Source organism: Dreissena polymorpha, chromosome 12 (genome assembly GCF_020536995.1).
Source record: "Dreissena polymorpha isolate Duluth1 chromosome 12, UMN_Dpol_1.0, whole genome shotgun sequence".
In the NCBI taxonomy this organism is placed as follows: Eukaryota; Metazoa; Mollusca; class Bivalvia; order Myida; family Dreissenidae; genus Dreissena; species Dreissena polymorpha.
The window spans coordinates 9,573,683-9,588,440 of NC_068366.1; the positions used below are offsets into that span (position 1 = coordinate 9,573,683).

The 14,758-nt window shown below is 36.5% G+C and overlaps 2 long non-coding RNA genes across 2 annotated transcripts; both read left to right on the plus strand.

The window, feature by feature from the left end:
- On the plus strand, positions 1-6,268 carry LOC127852172 (uncharacterized). The gene is made up of 3 exons (XR_008036106.1): positions 1-1,045; positions 1,410-5,289; positions 5,417-6,268. It is a non-coding gene; the product is annotated as an uncharacterized LOC127852172 (long non-coding RNA).
- A 2,624-nt stretch (positions 6,269-8,892) lies between these two features.
- LOC127854227 (uncharacterized) lies at positions 8,893-12,350 on the plus strand. The gene is made up of 3 exons (XR_008036976.1): positions 8,893-9,556; positions 10,874-11,185; positions 11,869-12,350. It is a non-coding gene; the product is annotated as an uncharacterized LOC127854227 (long non-coding RNA).
- Positions 12,351-14,758: the final 2,408 nt, after the last annotated feature.

The window sequence follows — 14,758 nt, forward strand, 5'->3', positions numbered from 1 at the left end:
ATATATAGTTTCAGATTGGGTAAAATGGTGGGTCAAACGTCCATTTTACCGCCGTATTGTTGGGTCTTTAGTCGATTGTCGGGTCCCAAAGTCGATTATCGGGCACTTGGACCCGACAGTTGAAGACCCACTTAATAAAAGGCTGCTTAACATCCTCATGACTATTTTTTAATTCAAATTTGCGTATGTAATTTTACTCGAATTGTCGGGCCTATATCTCCCATTCGCAAACTTTAGATCAAACTCCTCACGGCAGTTACTTCCCTTGGGCATCTTCTAGAATAAGGGAGGCCACTGAGCCCTTTTCGGAAAGTCGCATATCTCCCCTGAGTATTCTCCGGAATTGGAGGTTCTCAATCGCTGGCATTCGGTACCCCTCGCAGATTATCATAATACTTATCCGATGTTTGACGGAAAGGGCCGAGAATGTGCGATTGAATCGCTGGGTAGTATTGATTTCCAGTAACAATGGCGTCGAATGAGAAAGAAAACGATCGTTATCTGTCTGACATCGAAATTGACAAATTAAGTGTTGCACAATTGAAGGATTATTTACGATTTCATAATCATTATGTGTCAGGGAATAAGAATGAACTTGTCTTGAGGACAAAAGGCGTACAAAAGCTAGGATTAAATGATCGACAGCTGCACAGGAATGCGGAAGTAAATTATGAAAAAAGGAAAACAGAAAAACTTTTTACGCCACTCGGTGAAAAGCTGCCACATCCAGATGTATTAAAAACGTTGAGTAGTGACTTAATGGACTTTCCTACATTAATAGATAGTGACATCTACAATTATTTTGTGCTGAAAATGAACACACAAAAACAATTGAGATCAAAAAATTGTATTATGTTTACAGACATAAACACAGTATTTTGTACCATGACATAAGTGACAAATGGGAACATTGTTTTGTTAAATGCAAAGTATTACCATCACTACCGAGTGCAAATGTGAAAGAAAACCCAGATCACAGTGTGTGGCTCTGTCTGTCAAAGGTCACTGGACAGGTTCATTCAGCGGAATGTAATTGCACAGCCGGGTGAGTGTACACAGTTTTTCATATAAGTTCTTGCAATATTGAAACGAGGTTATAAATAATTTATCAAGAGACATGCCTCTGTTACAATCCTAGTTGCAATAATCCAACTCCCAGCTATATTTACCCTCTGGGTTGTGAGGTGTACGAATGTACTCATAAACCCTCAGAGCATTCAAGAAGAACTAGTAGTTACGATCCCCGAATCGGCATTATACCAATCATTTTCATAGATCTATATACTGGTCACAAGCTATTCTCGGGATGGACCAGTTTCTGGGAAATTTTCATCAAAATTTAGATGCTCGAGCAAAAAAAAAAGTGCAGTTTGAAAGTATGTCTAATTATTATGTTTATATATTTTCAGGAGCGGAGAAGCATGTATCCATATTGGTGCATTTATGTATGCCCTTTCTGATCTCACTGCTAAAAAGAAGGACGGCACTCTAAGATCAACCTCAAAAAAATGCGTGTGGGACAGATTTAATAATCCCCGGAAAAGAAAGCGAACGCCTAAAAAGTCTAGCGAATTTACATTTCGGAAACATACCTTTGAGTCAAAATTAGAGCCAGTCGAAAATAACACCAGAAAAGAACTTCTTGCGATTTCTGTAAATGAGAACAGTTTCCGTTCAAAACTCGAAAATATGCAACCCAACAGCTGGATGGCTTTTGAACTTTGTAGAAGAGAAGGAAGAGGTGAAATTACCAAAGTTTATAGAAATTGGATATAACTTTAGTGATAGCGTAGATCTGAATAGTGAAACTGTGAAGGATAAAATGTCGAAAATGATGGATATGCTACAAATGGATGAACTTGAATGCCAAAGTATTGAAAAATTAACCAGAGGTCAGGGAAAGAACGTACTTTGGGAAGATGAAAGAAAATTACGTGTAACTGCATCCAATTTTGGTGAAGTAATTTTACTGAAACAAGAGACTGAAAGATTTAAAAGAAATTGAGTGCAATCTTTAAAGAATAGTAACAAATATGAATTTAAGATCACAATTGTGAATTTCTCGCAAGCTTACCCTTGCTCCTAGAATATGTTTTTATAATTTTGATGTCTCACTTTTCTCTAGAGATTAACCCTTTACTTCTTAAATATGTATTTTCAAGCTTTTGTAGTTCCTTAAAAAGTTAAATGTAATAAAGTACCTTTATTACTAAATTTAAGTTTTAAAGGCTTCATTTCCAACCCTTAAATACTGATGAGCAGCAAACAGTATAAAACCTGAACAGACTGCGAGTTACTAGCATGCTGTTCTGGTTTTATGCTGTTTTCACTGTGCTTCCAAGTGGAATAGGGTTAAATAACAAAAGTTAACGCCAGATCAGAAAATAATTTAAGTAACAACAGTACAGGACATCATTGAGGTCCCTCCTTTTTTATGTTTCAATAGTCATTTAGCTCTACAAAGCATATAAATATTGTACATAAAAGTGTATGAATGTATAAATATTTATCAACTGTTCATATTATGAATTTTACAGTAGTACATGTAGAATGCTTTTCAACGATTTGTGTACGGTTCATTAATACCATCACAACGTGATTGTCAATTGTTATTCCGCTAAATTGATTTGCTCTTAAAATGATAAATCATAAAAAGAACTTTTGCTATGTTATTATCCATCACTTATTACCTTACCTGTGTTTGGAGAAAAACCGAAGGGTTTACGATAATAATCTGTTTCAAAATGTTAAAATGATATGAAATTAATGAGTGGCAAGCATGAACCAAATTAAGAAAATCAACACAGAGGTATCAACAGCTGCATCTTATTAAAAATCTGTGCACAATGCTTTTTGTCCAAGTATAGATCATTTCAGAACCCCATTGAGTTAATAGACACCTTGGAAGCTTTGCTGGTATGACTTCTGCTTTACATCTGACAAGTACTCTGCAGGTGTTGCTACTTGTATCAGAAATCTTGGTTTTAAACAAGAGCTGTCACCATAGGATGACTTATGCCCCCTATATACGCTTGATAGAAGTTATGAGCATTTTCCCAAACCTAAATGCATATTTCGAAACCTAAACACGGACCCTAAGTTTAAGGTCAAGGTCACAGGGGTCAAAGTTTGTGTGCATATGGAAAGGCCTTGACCATATACACATGCATGCCAAATATGAAAATGCTATCTGAAGCGACATAGAAGTTATGAGCATTTTTCGAAACCTAAACGCAAAGTGTGACGGACAGACCGACAGACAGTCCGATCACTATAGCGACATAGAAGTTATGAGCTTTTTTCGAAACCTAAATGCATATTCGAAACCTAAACGCGGACCCTTAGTTTAAGGTCAAGGTCACAGGGGTCAAAATTTGTGTGCGTATGGAAAAGCTTTGTCCATATACACATGCATGCCAAATATGAAATTGCTATCCAAAGCGACATAGCAGTTATGAGGATTTTTCGAAACCTAAACGCAAAGTGTGACGGACGGACAGACCGACAGACAGTCTGATCACTATATGCCCTCCTTCGGGGGCATAAAAATTCTTGACGGGTTTATTGCTCCCAATTATAAATTAACTGTTGATTAAGTCTTCAGTAGCAGTACTAAACCTTAAAGACAAACATTTACTTAGGTATACAAAAGAAATCTGTGTTTTCAACGCTCTGTGTCAATTAATGTATGTAAACTTGAATCCAGTACAATATTTATCAGAATTTCAGTCTTATAATTTGTTTGGTCTTACAAAACTGCTTTCAAGCAAGAAAACATGTATAAATATATTGGCACAAACACACAAACGCAGAAACACAATTTTCTTTTTTTGCCTGAAAATGTTTGTATGGAATATGAGACAAGAAAATAATAATCAGTAACAATTTTATTTTCACAAATGAAAGCTGACTGTAAAATGTGAAATTAAGTATTATTCACATAATTACATAGTATATTACTTATACATACATGCAATGGTCAAACACTTCTAGTTAAATTGTATACTGAATTTCTCACAAAGTTCACTTGTTCAGCTTCTTATCAAACTTAATTTGTACTAGTTTTAAGGAGCCACTTTTCCAGTTTATATTAGCATGACTATTTTCAGTTTATAAACACACTTTATTTTCCGGGGACAGGTTTTTCGTGCTAACCCTGCTTTCATTCCAACACTGACCTCATCAAATAAACACTCAAAAGTTCCAGCAGTTGGGATACCAGTGTAGAACAACACCTTATCGTCATCATCCCTTATATCCTCAAAGGTGAAGCTAGGCCGATCCACTTGTATCCCAACTGTCGACGTTTCAGTAGAAGTCTGGGTTGATATACTTCTGGGAACTCTCGTATCGTCGGTTTGAGTAACCACAGAAATCAGCTCCGGTTGCACTTGTTCACACTGATGACGGATTATGGCGGGTACTGGTGTAAACCTTCCATAGTCATGGAGCTGAAATAAATAAATACATTTTTACAAGCAAAGTAAATGCAGTTTGAAGTAAAGATTATAGGTCTTTCTGTATTTTACTAAGGCATCACCAAACTGATAACTTCTTCAGTTTTTTTCTTTAAAAATGGGAAGAGCATGAAAAACAACTATCTATTTATACTGCCAAGTGCCCTTTCGAGCATGGTAGGCAGACATGGACATTATCGAGTCGGTTTCCTGGGAAGAACCAGTACTTGGTGTCCATGGAGGAGATAATTAGAATGCTTCCCAAGTAAGGAGTGAACCCACTAACACCCGATCGCTAGGCGGATATCTCATCCACTACAACACCGCGACCTTGAACTACAAATATTTTTTTATGTCCCCCACTATAGAAGTGGGGGACATATTGTTTTTGCCCTGTCTGTTGGTTGGTCTGTTGGTTGGTTGGTTTGCGCCAACTTAAACATTTTGCAATAACTTTTGCTATATTGAATATAGCAACTTGATATTTGGCATGCATGAGTATCTCATGGAGCTGCACATTTTGAGTGGTGAAAGGTCAGAGGTCAAATATATGTGGCCTAAATTGCTCATTTTATGAATACTTTTGCAATATTGAAGATAGCAACTCGATATTTGGCATGCATGTGTATCTCATGGAGCTGCACATTTTGAGTGGTGAAAGGTCAAAGTCAAGGTCATCCTTCAAGGTCAGAGGTAAAACATATTTGTCCCAAATCGCTTATTTTATTAATACTTTTGAAATATTGAAGATAGCAACTTGATATTTGGCATGCATGTGTATCTCATGGAGCTGCACAATTTGAGTGGTGAAAGGTCAAGGTCATCCTTCAAGGTCAGAGGTCAAATATATGTGGCCCAAATCGCTTATTTTATGAATACACTTGCAATATTAAAGATAGCAACTTGATATTTGGCATGCACGTGTATCTCATGGAGCTGCACATTTTGAGTGGTGAAAGGTCAAGGTCATCCTTAAAGGTCAAATATATGGGTCAAAATTGCTCATGTAATGTCACTTCTGCAATATTGAAGCTAGCAATTTTATATTTGAAATGCATGTGTATCTCATGGAGCTGCACATTTTGAGTGGTGAAGGGTCAAGGTCATCCTTCAAGGTCAAACATTATTTAGGGGGACATTGTGTTTCACAAACGCATCTTGTTTCAAATTATCTTTATTCAACAACATTTTGTATAACGATAAAACAACTCACTCTTAGAGATACGTCTAGTAGTGATGCACTGCTTTCAACCAACAAACCATCTGCCTCGTTCTCGAAACTCAAGTCTGGTGAACGGTTATCTGACATTTCCTCAGTTTCTGGTGTGGAATTCGTCTCATCTGCTTCAGGGCCATTTTCCAGAGTCTGTAAGGTAAACAAATAAAATTAAATCAGCACATCAAAGACCTAGAAATACACATACTTTTTCAAACTAACATGAAAGAATGATGTTCAGATACGTAATATTTATGCTTCTGTATCATGTTGTAAACACCGTCAGATTCTATACCGATAGAGTAACTGACCCATGTTCATTCTTGAAACCTCGTATAGCCTAGTGGCAACATATCCGCTTCAAAATATCAGATACCATTGGTTCGATCCTCGGCTGTGAGCTACATAAAATAAATCATGAACTGTGCCATGGGTATGTCTGCCATTATCCCATGCTTGATTGTACCACAAGGAATCACTGATTTGAATAGTAAGCTCGATTTAATAATCCATCGGAATCGTTTTAAGGTGATAATCTGATTACACGCAGTGCGCAATCTGATTATGTGATGACTTAAATTAGTATAAGTATTAATATGATTTAATAAGAATAGTATATGTGCCTTTTATACACGCGTTCAATGCCATAATACCGGTAAAATCATAAGTTGATTTAGATATCAGTACATTAAATAAATGTCTATATATTATAATCATACAATACGCAATTTTACAATGCCGAAGTAATGTTATTTACTGAAATAAGATCTATTTTCGCATGACACTGGCTGTATAGCAAGTAGTCTTATATAAATAAGAGCAACATTACTTCAAGCACGTACACTTAACAAAAAGAGTTCTCCGTTTAAAAATGATGGTATTAAGGTGTTACTAAATATAAAATACCCAACAGCGGGCGAGCGTTTAATGCACTTTGCGCTTGATGAATAATGTTATACAATTATTATGGGCAAATTTATAATTTCAAAACATTATTAGTTGTTGATGTTATTCGCGTTCAATAAATACATCAGTTCTTCTTATCAACCTGATGCCTGTTGCCTGCTACAGTTTCTTATCATAATTGTATAAACTACAATACACCATCAGCGGCCGAGAGCAGAATACCGGCCGCTAAATAAATTGTGACTTGCATCAAATCTCAGGTCAAATTTCGATTGTTTTACAATAAAATACTAATATTTTATAATGTCAAGCACGTGCACTTAATAAAATACGATATGTCTTTATTTATTGTAGAATTTTGCAAAAGTAAAGCGCTTTATATATAGCAATGTTTTATTATTTCTTTCTAGTTACGTAAATAAACAAAACATAATTATGTATATAACATTTAATATTTGTACATAATTTATAAAAATAAATACAATGAAACGTGATGTTTGTGAAGTGCGCGTGACATTGAACTTCGAGTTAAGCGAAAGATGCGAATTAAATTACACATAATTAAAAACTGATACTATTCTGTCAGCATGTTTTATACTCCATCGCGCCAATAAATTCATCAAATTGTGTATACAAGCAAAACGATGGAAATTATGACAGAAACCCAGCTTTTCAAATAAAATGACCCTTAACATAACGCTAGCAGACCCGAATGAATATACTTTATTTGAGTCGTGTTCTGAGAAAACTGTGCATAATGCATGTGCTTAAAGTGTCGTCCCAGATTAGCCTGTACAATCCGCACGAATTATCAGGGACGGCACTTTCCGCTTTTATGACATTTTTCGTTTAAATGAAGTGTCTTTTTAGCAAAAATCCAATTTAGGGTCGACACTTTACGCACATGCATTATGCCCATTATTCCCAGAACGCGACTCATTTAATCCAATCAGGTAAATAACAAATACAATAATAAAACAGGGGAAGTCTACACTGTGTATTAGCAACCTGCTGTGGTGAATATATCTTATCAGCTAAATACACAGGCACCTGGCTACTGTACTGGAAAAATGGATTTACTGCCAAAATAATTGATTTCATTTATGGCTAAATTGTTGTGTACATGTAAAATTAAAAACGAGGATGTATCCACATCACCGTTGCACATTGTTATTAATTTCACAGTTATCTGTTCTTTATTAGAGATAGCCTAATTAAAGACGGCGCTAATAAAATGTGAAGGTGGATATAAAGAAATAAGGTCAATTTCCGCACTGACAGTATAGCAAGTAGTCTTATATAACATATTAAAAATATTCCATGGTTAAAAATGCACGATGTTATATAGTAAAAGAGTGTGTTTGAGTAATCAATAGGATATTTTGTATTGGCTATATTGTTTCACTCGTAAAGAAAATACCAAAATCGACGTGCGAAACGTAAAAATTTATATCTGAAATAATATTGTTAAGGGCGTTAAGCTAGTTAAAAATAATCACGATTATTTACTATGTATAAATTAGATAAAACGTTAAGATGTAAATTCTTATCATAAATATAAAATGCACATAATATTATAATATTCATTCATATTTCATTATTTCAGGTAAAAGTACAAACATATTGTTTTAAATCCTATGTAATCAGCACTTTATGTTGGATTTCAACAATGCTTAATTAATTATCGGGTGTAGCAGCGGTGTACATTACCCATATGATATAACGCAAAGGTAACGGTCAAGCGACTTCCCACATTTATATGACATGTTTTATTATCGTTATCAGGTATCTGTTATGTGTCAACGGATTAACGGACATTGGTTGATTACCCGATAATATGCAAGTATCAAATGATTTAGATTCATAAGTTATGGGAAAACATTATATGCCTGACCTGAAAAATGTAAGTCATAACAAATAATTATATTATAAGTTCACTTACCAGAATCACAACCTAAGTGTTGCCATCGCTCGCAGGCATCGCAAGAAACAGCACGTTGCCTCTGCCCAACTGTCTTTCCACAATGTATGCACTTTACCACTTCTGCCATTGCAGAAACACAAAACTCACTTACTCTCACAGTAAAATTATTGTATCCTACATTTAAGAAGCACAAATGTTTGAAATATTTATATAAATTAGTTCAATTTATGATTCACTGTGTGTGTTTCAGAGTTTATTTACAGGTCCTACTGGCCTCTTCACGAGGGTTATGGTAGCCCGACCTGCCCCTGTGACCTCTCAGGGGAAAAAGATTAATTTAGAGCCAAAGTAGGTCAAATTTACCCCGGCTTCCCGGGTATTCGCCAAATAATTTAATTTTAAAGAGAGTTTCGTGCACGTTGGCCAATGAGACCTTAATGTGTTATTTACCGTAAGGTGGTGATGAGGTGCGGATCCCGCCGAGTGTCCCGCACACTACTTATGTACAAGACACTCAACGCGACCCACATACCAACACCACTCGGTAAGTAAGACCCGGAATACACACACATAACGCTCTCACAACCCCCCACTCATAACGGGTGATGTGTATGAGAGTGCCACGCCCATGTGTTCCGGGTCCCTTGATGTTGATCTGTGTATGGTTGTGTATAGTATGTGGTATGTGATTGTTGTGCATTTGTCTGGAGCGGAAGAGGAGATGTCTGTCGGTTATTTACGGTCGTCGGTCAGTCGTGAAGGGCTGTATATCGTTGCAGTTCCCAGATCGCAGAACACGCCGCCCCCGCACAAGCGCACCCACGCCGAGCGAGCCCGAGCCCCCCCCCCCCCCCCCGCGCCCGCATACGGCCCCGGCCCTAGCACCCAACCGCTGAAGACCCTCGAGACAAGCACCCTCATCCACCCTCTCGCTGCGCGCGACAACAGATCAGTCAAGAACCAACCATGGAGCCCCCCAAAGCCCCACCCGGAGTCACCATCGTTCTTTCCCACCCACCTGCCAAACATCCAGACCATGTATCAAGCTGGGATGTATTTATTTTGTAGTTATGTTATATTTGCTATTATAATTGGATAGGTAAAGTAAATAAATGATCTCAAAATGCCGTTGTTATATCATATGATTTATTTATGTTTTATATTAATTTGTAAAACTCATAGTATTATAGTTTATGTCCCGTATTCTAGCTTTCATTTACCCAAGTGTGGTTATTGTGCTCTCCGCCCCATGAGAGGTGTTAGTGGGGGTTCGAGCAGGATACAGGAAACGCCCCGATTCCAGAGGCGCCCCTGGTTCTTTTAAGTGCCCGGTGTATAGCACCGATACACTGCACCCCCGTTTAACGTCTCTCGCGGAGGACATATTAGTACATAGTGTTAGTATCGGTACTTATATACATGTGTAGTTCTGCTGTCTTGTGTCATATCTTACGGTAACGTGGGCTCTCTCTGTTGCTATTTGGTATATAGTTTGAATGTTATTGCGAAGGGCAGGCTAGTTTTTGAAAGATCATGTATTTGATGATAGAAGAAAGGGACTATGTTTGTTTGATTGGGCCGATGACTAGTTCGTTGGGGGTAGAAAATTTCTTTGTAAATTCTTTCTTATTGCTGTGTTAAGTGTCTTGTGAGACTGTGGTGTTGTAAGGGCCAGACTAGTTTTGATAGGTCATTTATTTGATGAAAGAAGAGAGGGCTGAGTTTGAGATGATAGTAAATTTGGTATTAGGGAGAGCGCACACGTTAGTGTTTCTGGTTATAAAAGCAAAGACAGCATTCCTATGTGTTTTTGTAATATGCCAGGTTAGTATCGTGGTCTGGTCTGGGGCATATGATTCACTGAAAACTGCCCGCTTTATATACAGACAGCCCTCTTAAATGATCAGTCGCCAAATACGCAATCGCTCCGCCCACTAAGTTGTGTTTTCATAAAACGCTTATTCCATTACTCCGTAAGTCTTTGTTTGTCGGACCATGTGGCCGCAATAAACGAAATCTGATTGATTATTACGTGAGTTTGATTGACAGCTGGCGAGTGGTCAATTACTTTAAAAAGAGCATTGTTGTCTGGTTAAGCTTGTTAATAACCTTATGTAGTCTTTTATCACGCCAAACTGTGATACCATATGTCTTACTCATAAATCTGTGTCCAGACAATCAAAGCATGTCGGCATAATTAATTTTCATCAACTCACACTTTTACAAAACATAACTAACACAAAAGCATTCAATTATTCTTCTATATTTAAACCAAACTATCATACAATATGTCTGATTAAAAAATCTTTGAACAGAAAATGAAAGCATGCCGTCAAATTAAACGTCGTTTAACATTTCACGCTTGTTCAGATTTCAGGGGCGAATTGTCTTGGGGTGAGATTTCTTTGGGGCGAGTTGTCTGATTCCCATTCCGAATGGACTTTGAAAGAAACGAACGACAACTTTGTAAGAAAACCCGCCAATGGGGCTCGCGACCAATCGGATGGATGCTATGCCTGCTGGGATAGCCATGCTCTTTTTCGACGCGGACAGTGGACCCGACATGACCGACTTAACGGACTCGACGTGACGGACTCGACCTAATCAATTTTCTTTATTCTTAGACTTAAGTCTAAGAATTGTTTGGTGAATACGGGCCTAGCAGATTCTTTTGTGCACGAGGTAATATACTGTATTGCATTGTATTTGCCCCCAGGCCGTATTTATTGCTGTTTACCCATTGATATTGGTGGTGATAATCTTTAGTTTAAGTTTATTTATATGTTTAGTTTAAAATTATTCTGCAAATTACTGAATTTAAACTGAGAGATTGGTTCAGGGACATTGTATTTGTGGGTCATTCTTCCCCAACCTCTGAATGAAGTGGGTCACTTGAAGTTGGCCGGTACTGTTAACAAGTTGTATGAAAGCTGGTTAATGTTCTATGCAATATTTTTATTATTTTCTACACTGGATCTGGTTTACTTATATATTTGAAGGTTAAACAAAAATTGAGGCAAAAATTTACCGGCTGAGGGGAAAAAAATTCCAGTGGAAAAGACCATTTTTCGACGGGTCACAAAGGAGATAAAACCTGTCCTTGATTACATGATATAAAATAAACAGATTGCATTCTTATGTTTATCTTTTAAAGTATATTTTAATAAGCATAATTGTGAAAGTGGACAACCTGTTTTCGCTGTGGGCAAGTAGATGTTCATAGTGACTTGCCCCCAGTGCAAGTGGAAGAAAAGTTCTTAAGAAAATCCCTGGAGATTGCACTGTGGCTCATGCATTATTTAAGATTCCTCTTTGTATCAAAATCTACCAAGGAATGTGAAGGTTTTCCTTGTATGTATAAACAGATGCGGTCAAAAAGAAGAAAAGACGAAAGAACCAATCCAGACTTGGTGGCAGAGGAAAGTATAAAAAAGAATGCAGATCTTGGTGGATTTTGTGTGGATACAATTCCACCTAAAGGTATTTCTTGTTGACAGATAGCCTTGACCTTAAGTCATTTAAAGAAGTTTATTAATTTCAATTTCAGCTGGCACTATATGTATTTGCCTGTATATGTTTAAAGAAATAAAAAGGGCAAACAAACAATTAAACCTGGGATACAGCCTTAGCCTCTCAAAAGGGGAAAAATACCATGTGACCAGCACTTTTGGGGAGAAATTGCAATAAATCGTCATAAACTAAAGGTTAATTACATGTTATAACCATTATTTGCTCCATTTAAAAGCTGAATCTTTTTATATGGCTTTCCCCTACCACAAGTGATTGGGGCTAAATGTATACTGGAATCACTGTGTCTGTCTGTCCCACATGGGTTTATGAATGGAATCAAACATTTCAAATGCTTAACTGTTCCCTAGAATTGTTCATGTGAAATGCCTTGTATTATTTTTAAACCGATTTTTTTCTCAACTTTCCCTCTGTGTCCTTTATAAAGGACTAAGTTGAATATTTCTTTGCAAAAATGTACAGGAAAATTTTAATGGAATATGGATTGTTGTAGCTTTCTTTAAAGACTTTATGATAATCATATTGAAGCAGTAACATTCAGCCATATGTATCCATACGGCTATAAACTAATACCAAGCTTCCCCTTCCAACACTAAAACTTGTTTTACATCTTAAATAGTTTAATCCAGAGAAAGCTATTGGAAAAAAGCTAAATTAATTTGAAATATTTCAAAATGAACTTAAGCACTGTAGCTTGGACATTTGTCAGGCCTTTTTCTGCCTATCTCACAGGTACGATAGTCGGACCCATTCCCAATGCCAAATATGGATGTTTTTTTCGCAATTATCTAAACAAAAATTCCCAATTTCCAACCGAAATAATGGAGCCGAAAAATGCGTTTCTCAGTAGATACTGTGTTTTAAATAATTTGGGCACCGTGTTTTAACATGCCAATGCGTAAAATGTCATAGTATCGAGCGTTCCATAATGCAATTTTGGGATCTTGAGACTTCAGACAAACAATGACGGACGCTTGTGTCTATGCATTTCTTAAGACACATTTACGGTCATTTTCGGTCAGAATTAGCTTTTAAATATTGAAGTGCTGGATTATTCAGAATTATCAGGTATGTATACAACAATTGATAACAATGTGTACGCATTAATTACTGTAAATTGTTTGAGAATCGTTATCAATGGCCTGAGGTAAATAAATGTGGACTAGTTTAACTTGCAACGTTACTGTGGTTCGGAAGAGTAAGTTAAGGTAAAAAAATACAGAAATCTGACGCAGTTTAAAAAAATGTCGCATAATTCTAAGTATTATTGAAGTAAAATACAAAAAAATGACCTGAAAGACACACAAAAACTGAATGTTTTGTGGGGAAATACTACCGCCAATCAGTCTACTCAACGGTTAACCAAGAATATGACTCATTTTCCACTGCCAGATTCAGAGTCACTACCCTTTGCAGCTTCTTAACATTTCAATACTATACATTTATGATGTTTAGCTATACTTTTGTGTTTCAAATAATGGTTGCCTTCAGACATTTGGCAACTTGAATTTTGAATAACAATATGTTGGATGCAGGTCGTTCGACTGAATGTTCATAAAAAATACTTAATGACATATCAAGCTATGTATATCATTTGAACTTCAAACGTAACAAAGACTGTGTTTTATTATCATACTCATACTTACGTTAGCAGTGGACAATGACTGTTGCTGCAGCTGCTTGTTGCATGGTAAAAAAGAGTTTAATACTTAAATAGCATTTTTAGGCAATACCTATGTATGAAAACATTTCATAAAATAAGAAAAAAAAAGAAAAATAATTTCCCAAACAATGCTTTTGTCCATGAAAATTCTTCCCAATTCGGAAGAAACCGGGACTGGTAAAATCCCAATTTTTCCAGGTACTTTTTCCCAGAATAGACAGAAAAAGGCCTGTTTGTAAATTCTATAATATAACCCAATTTATCCAAGCTTAAGGTTGTAAGATTTTTACTCGGTGGTAGTTTTTTATTAGTTCGATGTTTTCGGAGAAAACCCCCGAGGTTTTGTCATAGCCAGCTCGTCGTGTTGTGTCATGCTAAAACCTTGACATTTTACTCTACAATGAAAGTGCTTCCACCTACAACTTTGAAACTTCATATGTAGATGCACCTTGATGAGTTCTACCAGGGCTTGACACTAACTTTTTTACGTACTGACCCAAAGGACCACCAGCTTTCAGAATTTACTGGTCCTCCAAGATTCAAGTGGTCCGACAATGTTATTTGACATAAAGTTCAGCTTACTTTCCGGACTATTCACAATGTATTGTGCATTTATAAAAAGAAAACTACTATCTTCTAAACTATCTCTTATCCTTTTCATATTTTCTCTGTACTTCAAGCTTCTCTTCATTAGTTTAAGGTTTTTAGGCAGAGGTTCAACCACCCTTGGAATGAAATTCCACATTGCGAAAACTTGAAAATCTTGAAAATACATACGCTTACTCTCCTGCGATATCAAAACATTATTCGGCGCACTCCATTGTAAATTTGCACGGTCAGGGTTCGACATAAACTTTTTTACAGCCAGACCATCGGACCAGCTCCTCTTAAAATGTACTAGCCCGAATCTGATGTCTACTAGACCATTAATGACATAGCAAATAAACAGAATTGTGTTGTGTAACTGTTTAATCAGGTTTCATCAGAAAATTAATAGTGAACACAAGAAAGTTATTTGATGCACAGAGTAAAAAATAATATAAAACTATTTAACAACATAAATT